The sequence below is a fragment of the Nycticebus coucang genome, chromosome X (assembly GCF_027406575.1).
Source record: "Nycticebus coucang isolate mNycCou1 chromosome X, mNycCou1.pri, whole genome shotgun sequence".
In the NCBI taxonomy this organism is placed as follows: Eukaryota; Metazoa; Chordata; class Mammalia; order Primates; family Lorisidae; genus Nycticebus; species Nycticebus coucang.
Window position 1 is genome coordinate 120402970 of NC_069804.1, and position 8950 is coordinate 120411919.

The following is an 8950-nucleotide window of genomic DNA, read 5'->3' on the forward strand; positions in this document are numbered from 1 at the left end:
TTTTCTATTTTTTATTAGAGATGGGGGGGTCTCACTCTTGCTTAGGCTGGTCTCGAACCTATGAGCTCAGGCAATACACACGCCTTGGCTTCCTGGAGTGCTAGGATTACAGGTGTGAGCCACTGCACTCGGCCTTTACTCTTTTTTTCTATCATCATCATTTAAGTTGTCTGTGCAAGTTTAACTACAAGTTCAAGTGTGCTGTGATATTTAAAAAAGAAAAAAAAAAAAACTTTTAAACCTGCCTTAGTGTATATGCCCAGAAGTGAAACTGAAGGTGTGCTCATTTTTAACTTTACTCCATAATGCTAATTTATTTCCATAATAGTTGTACATGTATAAATATGCACTGCCATAAACAGTATACAAGAGTTCCAGTTGCTCCACTTTCTGGTTCATATTGATGTTGTCAGACTTTTAAACTTTCTTCTAATATATATATTTTTGAGTTCTGGTATGACATTTGATAGCACCTAATATATATATGTTATATATATAATATGGGTAATATATATTATCAATTGTATATATATATATATATTATCAATTGTACAGTGGTGTTTCACATAAAATATACACTTTCTTCCTACACATGTAAAGTTAAAGAGGAATAAGAACAAGAGATACCCTATACATATGAAAATGCCTCTTTTTGTTCCTGGCATTTGTAAGTCACACATATAAAATTAGTAACAAAATAAGAATCCCCTAGCAACGGACAGCTGAGAAAAATTACCTTGAAGGGCCTAAACCTAAATTACTTCCATTAGTGACTGAGGATTCTTTTCTGGTGTTCAAATTTCAGCATCAATAAGTATTAGCTGCATATTTATAATATTTTTTCCTACATTTATTATCCCCACCTTTGGCAGAGGATTTCCTCCTCAGGCACAGTCCTAGCTTCATAACCCTAACCCCATGTTAGTTCTGTTCTTGCTTTGACTTACCGGTTGGTGAAGAATGCCACCAATAGAAAACTCCTGTCGCATGTTTCTAAAAAACATTCTGTACCAAGAGATTTGGGCAACAGCTATGATTAAGCAGGTGGCCCACATTTCCTTCTTTTGTGGCATCCAGTAAAAACACATTCCCTTTACTGAAATTCCTTAAAGAGTCAGATGAAGTCTTTTTGGTTTCATTTGGCAACTCTTCATCACAAAAGATCTGCTATTTTTGACATGCTGAAGATTGTTACTCTTGGGGCTTTTGTATTTGAATCTCAAATTTCTTTTTCATATTTTCATAATTCATCATGGCTTCATTGTTACATGTGTCCCCTGGTGGAGTTTCTTCTCTATGTCTAGTTACATTTCTCACATTTGAAAAAGCAGTGTCTTCAGAACCTTCAACTTGGTTTGAATTAGAGTCCTTTTGAACTCCCTTGGTTTTAGAGCTCAGAAATTCCTGGGCTGGTTCAAATCTGTCATTATCTTCTGAGGTGACAGACTCCAAGGAAACAAATTCAAATTTTTCCCATTGCATTGAAAAATTTCTATCTTGAATTTAGACTTCTAATAACTGAATGATACTGAATTCTTGAAATATTGTTATACTTCATTTCCATAACAAGCTTCCCAGAATTCCTACTGAACTTTGGTGAACACTCCTCAGCTCCAGCATTTCTAGCATGTGTTTCCAGTTCTAATGGGAAAATTTCAACCTCAGAATCTGAACATGCAACTTATATACTCCACTTTTTTTGGAAATGTATTTTTCATAGTATTCTTTTCTGCTTCATTTTCATCAATAGCATTAGATTTCTCAACATTAGCTCTGCTTAGTAATCTTTCTGAATGGATACAAACAAATGTCCCTCTGTCAACATCATCCAGGCAATGTATCCCTAGCCCTTTTTCTCACTTTTGAACACCTATAACTTCACTTGAGGATATTGTTGTACAACTAGGTTTTGACACAATCATTAATTACATTTGCACAACAGACTGCATTCATAAATTCCAGTAAGTACTAGTCTCTGTAGTCTTTTGTATTTATATCCAGAGGGTACTTTATTACTTGACAAGGGAAAAGTTTTTGGCATTCCTTGCTGTCAGTTGAAGACACACACATTTTGCTATGTCTACACAGCCCTCAAAACCATCACATGAATCAGTGAACATGGTGGAGAAGCCATATAGATGGTATGCATGTGGCCACATGGTCTTCCTGTACTTAAACTGTGGAAGCTTTTTACTATCAATTCCATTAGAGAAAGGAATGTGCACAGATTCCACTCTATTGCTAATGTCCACATCAGAAACAATTTCTTCTTCCTTTAGTTACTTCTCAGTCAAGTGGAGTGCTAAAGAATGAGAGTTTGTCTTTGCATGTCATCTCTGGAAGTGACATTTAATTGGTAGCTGCAGAGGGATTTCTCCATTGAAGGTTGGTGGCATTTTCATTATACAGGCACCAGAGCAGGCATGACTTTGGTAAGATAAATTCAAAGATGATTATTTTCCTCTAAACTCTACCATTTTATTTTTCAGAGAAAGAATTTCCTCATATTCTGTAGATAGAAGTGCACAGTCTTTTGCAACGTTTTCATATGATGTAGAAGGGAATGTATTTGATTGGTTTTCCTGTTCATTCTGAGTCACAGGTATATGATACTTTATCAAAGCTAAATTGTTACTAATATTTGCTTCATTCACTAGAATCATTACTTGGATATATTCTTTATTTGTAGCAGACCCATCTTTAGTCTTTTGTTTCAGTGACTGTGGCACATTTTGTACTTGTTCACATATTAAGTCCACTTTTCAATCATCTTTTAGCTCCATCCGGAACGTTTTTGCATCGTCATTTTTTCCTCCCATCCTTTGGTGTTCATAAATATAAGACTCTTCAACATTAGTTTTATCAGAGAACAGAATGGTATTAATCACTTTGACTGGAAAATATAACTTGAATCCAATTGTGGTCTCTATGAAATTTGTAGTCCACAGACAAAATACATCATTATACTATTCTAAACTCAATGTCTTTTGATACTTGAAATTTTAAATTAGAAACTGTAGTTGAAGAAACTTTCAGAAATGACCAATAGTCCAACCACATCACAAGTCCATGCACCTTCAAGTGAAAATTTTGCTTGTACCTGATCACTGACAATAATTTTTTAATGAAAACCAACTTTAACTTTCGTCCACCAATGCATGAAACATTCATCTGTATCATAGCAGTGCCCTAGCACACACCTCCTGATTGGCTACCAGGGCTCTCAACTCCTTTCAATATATTATCCATCTTAGATTTGTATTTCCCTGATTCCTAGATTGAGCAATAGTCTCATAGGCTTATTTGCCATCTGTGTTTTCTCTTTCTTTTATGAATGGCTTATGCAACTTTCTCACCCATGTTTCTCTATCAGTCTGTTTTTTTCTTATTTGTAGGAAAATAACTTTTTTTGAGAAGAGTCTCACTCTGGCACACTGAATAGAGTGACATGGCATCATACCTCACAGCAATCTCAAGCTCCTTGGATCAAGAAACTGTCTTGCCTCAGTTTTTCAACTTTTGGTAGAGACGGAGTCTTACTCTTCCTCAGCCTGGTCTCCAACTCCTGAGCTCAAGTGACATCCGCCTCAGCCTCCCAGAGTGCTAGGATTACAAGTGAGAGCCACCTCTCCTTTTAATTCCAGTTTGATTTCTACAGCATCTGTTCAGTCTGCTTTTTATTTTTAATATTGTTCATGCCTTTCCTCTTTTTCTTAATCAATCTGGCTAAAGTTTAGTTTATACATCCCATCAATGTTTTCTTTTCTTTCTTTCTTATTTCTTTTTTGTTTGTTTGTTTTTTGTTTTAGATAGAATCTCACTGTATTATCCTTGTGTTGCGTGCTGAGGTATCATCATAGCTCACAGCAACTTTAGTCTCTTGGGTTCAAGCAGTCGTCAACCTTCAGCTTCCCCAGGAGCTTGGACTGCTGATGCCCATTATGACACTTAGTTAATTTTTCTGCTTTTAATGGAGATGGGCCCTTCCTCTTCCTTAGGCTGGTCTTGAACTCCTGAGCTCACAAAATCCACCTTCCTTGGCCTCCCTGAATAGTAGGATCACAGGCAGGAGCCACCATGCCCAGTATCAATGTTTTCAATGAACTGAATTTTGGCTTGCTCATCTACTTTGATCCTTATTTTGTTATCTTCTGGTTTATTATTTTCCTCTTTTGCACTTATCATGTTATTGAATCTAAAAATGCAGATGCTTAGCTCATGAGGATTTTATGGAATGGAGAGTATAAAAATGTGTCACTAGCTGGAGAGAGTAATGTTTAATCAAAGGATGATTAGCCATATCTATTAAATATTAATGAGATGCAAACTATTCAGTTATACATGAATCTGTGTAGAATTAGAAGGCATTTTTAATGAAATAAATGTGACCTCCCTTTGTATATATTGAAGCTGTTGGTCATTTAGTGCCTCATTGCATATCCAGCTCAAGGTATAGGTAACTGATGAAATTCAGATTTGGGGCAAGCTTGGTCAGGAAAATAGCTCAAATTTACTGGCATCTTTAGATACTGTCAAAATATGTGTGTGTGAACAAAATGTGTCCTTGTGTGTTTCTGGGTACACAAGTTAGGGGTGGTATTGAGTAGTAAAAGACGTGGCTAGCCAAAAATCAGATTAGAGTCATTCACTAAGGGGGCTGGATTTATCCAGCATTCAGACAGAGCCAGTCATAGATTGAGAGAGAAGATTCTAAGCTACACTCTTGATAAGCTCACTAAGGTCCAGCAGCAAGCAAGACTTAACTCACTAGGTCCTGTAAAAGGCATCTTGGAAAGGGAAATAAAGAATTCTCCAAGGTTTTCCTCATCTTTCATCAGAAGAGTTATTAAAGAATGACTAAAGGAAGTTCTCTAAAGAGAAAATAAACTATAACCTAAGGACACTGGAACTTCACGAAGGAAGAAAGAGTAATTGAATGGGTATGAAAAATGTCAACATAATAGACTAGGCTTCTCATGATTTTTATAGATATTATTTGAGGTTTATAGCCCAAATTGTACATGTCTAACATAGCATTCAATGTATATAGGGAAAATACATAAGACATTTCTATTTTAATATGTAAAGAGGGTGAAGAGAATTTTCCATACCTTACTTCAAGTGGTAAAATATTGATTACTAGTTAGATATGTATATTCTAACACTTAGAGAAAGTCCTAAAGAAAATGAAAGTATAATTGTGTTTTACTTAATAAATTATTATTACTTTTATTTTTGGTGAGACAGAGTCTCATCCAGTTAGTTGCCCTTCATAGAGGGCCATAGCATAGTACCTCATAGAAACCTCAAGCTCTTGGGCTCAAGCGATCTTCTTGACTCAGACTCATGGTTAATGCAGACTAAAGGTGCCTGCCACAATGCCTGGCTATTTTTTTTTTTTTTTAGAAATGGGTTCTCCCTTTTGTTCAGACTGCTCTGGAACTCCTGAGCTCAAGCAATCCACCTGCCTCAGCCTCCCAGAGTGCTGGGATTACATATGTGAGCTACCATACCCCATCTATCATTTTCTCTTTCAATTTTTTTCTTTCTTTTTTTTATTTCCTCCTTTTTCCTCCTCCTCCTTCTCCTCCATTTTGCCTTGCTGTATTGCCCAGGCTGTCCTCATACACTTGGACTCAACTGATTCTTTTTACCTCAATCTCCCCAGTAGCTGGAACTACAGGAAAGTGACAACATGTTAAAAAATGTTCAAGTAGCTCACAAAAACATAAGAGGCAGGAAAAAGAAGGACAAAATATGGAATAAGTAAACAAAAACTAAGTAATAAAATGGTACACTTAATGCCCTAGCAAGAATTACTTTCACCAGGCACTGTGCCTCACACTTGTAATCCGAGCACTCTGGGAACCCAAAGTGGGTTGATTGCTTGAATTTAGCAGTTCTAGACCAGCCTGAGCAAGATTGAGATCTGGTCTCTACTAAAAATAGAAAAATTGGCTGGGCATTTTGGCTGGTACCTATAGTCCCAGTTACTTGAGAGGCTGAGGCAAGAGGAGCTCTGTTTTTTTTTTTTTTTTTTTTTTTGAGAAAGAGTCTTACTCTCTCAACCTAGGTAAAGTGTGGTAGCATCATAGCTCACAGCAACTTCGAACTCCTGGATTCCAGTGATCCTCTTGCCTCAGCCTCCCCAGTAGCAGGGACAACAGGCATATGCCATTACGCCTGGCTAGTTACTCTATTTTTAGTATGGGGGGTATCACTCTTGCTGAGGTTGGGTTAAAACTCTTGAGCTCAAGCAATCCACCCGCCTTGGCCTCCCAGAGTGCTAGGAATACAGGCATTAGCCGCTGCGCCTAGCCACAAGAGGAACTCTTTATTTATTTATTTTTTGAGACAGAGTCTCACTATGTTGCCCTTGGTAGAGCGCTGTGGCATCACAGCTCATAGCAACCTCACACTCTTGGGCTTAAGTGATTTTCATGCTTCAGCCTCCCAAGTAGCAGGGACACATGCACTGGACACAATGACTGGCTATTTTTTGTTGCAGTTGTCATTGTGGTTTAGGTGTCCTGGGCTGGGTTTGAAACCGCCAGCCTTGGTGTATGTGGCTGACAACATAACCACTGTGCTACGGGTGCCAGTTCAACACAACAGGAACTCTTGAGCTCCAGAGTGAGTTTGCTGTAAGCTGTAACACCACAATATTCAACCCTCGCGACAGAGGGATACTCTGAAAACAATAACAACAAGAACAATCAAAGAATTACCTTTGATATATATAATGAAAAATAAAATTACATATTGATAGCATTGATAAAAATATATGATCAACTATAAGCAATCTATATGAAACTCACTTCAACTATAGTGACACAGACAAGTTGAAAATAAAAGAATGGAGAATGACAATCATGCAAATATTAAAATGTAAGAATGGCTAGGCTACACTAATATCACATAAAGTAGACTACAAAGCAAATAAAGTTATTAGAGACAAAGAGTGACATTATATAATGGTGAAAGGATCAATTAGTCAAAAAGACACGGTGGTATGCCCTACATACGTATACACCAAACAGCACAGTCTCAAAATACATAAATAAAAAACTGACTTAGAAGGAAATATATTAGTCTTGTATATAATTCTGCAATGGTAGTTTCTTAATGTTAGCAGCCTTTTTTTGTGGGCTTGGGCAGATGCTAAACAAAAACAAAGAAAAATCCAAAGCAAGCTGAAAACAGAAAATAGTAAAGATAAAATCAGAAATCAATAACATTGTAAACAGAAAGAATAGAGACACATGAAGGTGCAGGGTAGAAATGGTTCTCACCTGTTATCCCAGCACCCTGGGAGGTGGAGACAGGTGGATTGCTGGCGGTCAGGAGTTCGAGACCAGCCTGAGCAAGATCAAGTCCCTGCCTCTAAACAAAATTAAACAGCTTGGGGTTGTAGCTATAGTCCAAGCTACTTGGGTGGCTGAGGCAAGAGGGTCATTTGAGCCCAGGCTATAAGCTATGACATCAAGGCACTCTACCAAGGGAAATATAGGGAGACTCCATCTCAAACAAAAAATAAATTGAGGCTCAGCGTCTGAAGCACAGTAGTTATGCGCCAGCCACATACACCGAGGCTGGCAGGTTCGAACCCAGCCCGGACCAGCTAAAACAACAATGACAACTGCAACAAAAAATAGCCAGGCATTGTGGCAGGTGCCTGTAGTCCCAGTTATGTGGGGGCTAAGGGAAGAGAATCACTTAAGCCCAAGAGATGGAGGTTGCTGTGAGCTGTCATACCACAGCACCCTACCATGGGTGACATACTAAGACTCTGTCTCAAAAATAATAATAATGTTTAATTAAAAAAGAAACATAAAAGTGGTTCTTCAAAAAAATAGCAATGAAACTGATAAACTTCTAGCAAGACTGACAATTTTGTTTTGAGATATAGTTTCACTTTGTTGCCATTGGTAGAGTGTTGAGGTGTCAGAGCTCACAGAAACCTCAAACTCTCAGGCACAAGTGATCCTCTTGTCTTAGACTCCTGAGTAGCTGGGATACAGGCCTCCACCACAATGCCTGGCTATTTTTAGAGAGGGGGTTTTCTGCTTGCTTGAGTAAGTATCAAACACCTGAGCTAAGGTGATCCACCTGCCTCAGCCTCCCAGCATGCTAGGATTTCCGGTGTGAGCCACCACACCCAACAAGACTGACAAATATTAAAAGAGAAAAGAGATAAAAGCATTACTAACAGTAATGAAACTGAAGATATCAACGTATAACCTGTAGCAATTGAAAATATAATTGAGGAAATATTACCAGCAACTTTATTTATTTATTTATTTATTTTGGAAACAGTTTCTCAATCTGTTACTCAGAGGTTGAGTGCCATAGTGTCACAGCTCACAGCAATCTCAAACTCTTAGGCTCAAGTGATTCTCTTGCTTCAGCCTCCTGAGTAGCTTCGACTACAAGAGCCCACCACAACACCCGGCTATTTTTAGAGACGGGGTATCACTGTTGCTCAGGATGGTCTTGAACTACTGAACTCAAGCAATACACCTGCCACTGCCTCAGCCTCCCAGAGTGCTAAAATTACAGGCATGAGCCAGTATCTGGCCTGACAAGAATTTTCTGTTCACAAATTAAGCACTTTAGAAGAAGTGAAAAAATTCCTCAAAATTCTAAAATCACCAAAGCACAGTCAAGATGAAATAATCATACTAGTTCTATAACCATTAAATACATTGAATTTGTAACTACTAGATCACCCCCAAAAAATATCTTTCGGCCAAAAAAATTTTACTGGAGAATTCTACTAAACATTTTAATAATAAGAATTAACATCAATTTTGAACTTAGATATGAAAATCCTCAATAAATTATAAGCAAATCAAAGCCAACAGCATAGAAGAATTGTATACTATGATCAAGTGGGACTTATTCATGTATGCAAGATGTGATTAACATTTCAAAAACAATCAATGTAAAC

The 8950-nt window shown here is 37.6% G+C and overlaps 1 pseudogene; it reads right to left on the reverse strand.

Annotated features, from left to right (window-relative positions):
• Window positions 1–807: 807 nt before the first annotated feature.
• Window positions 808–2819, reverse strand: LOC128576971 (histone-lysine N-methyltransferase SETDB2-like; annotated as a pseudogene).
• Between the last annotated feature and the right edge of the window lie 6131 nt (window positions 2820–8950).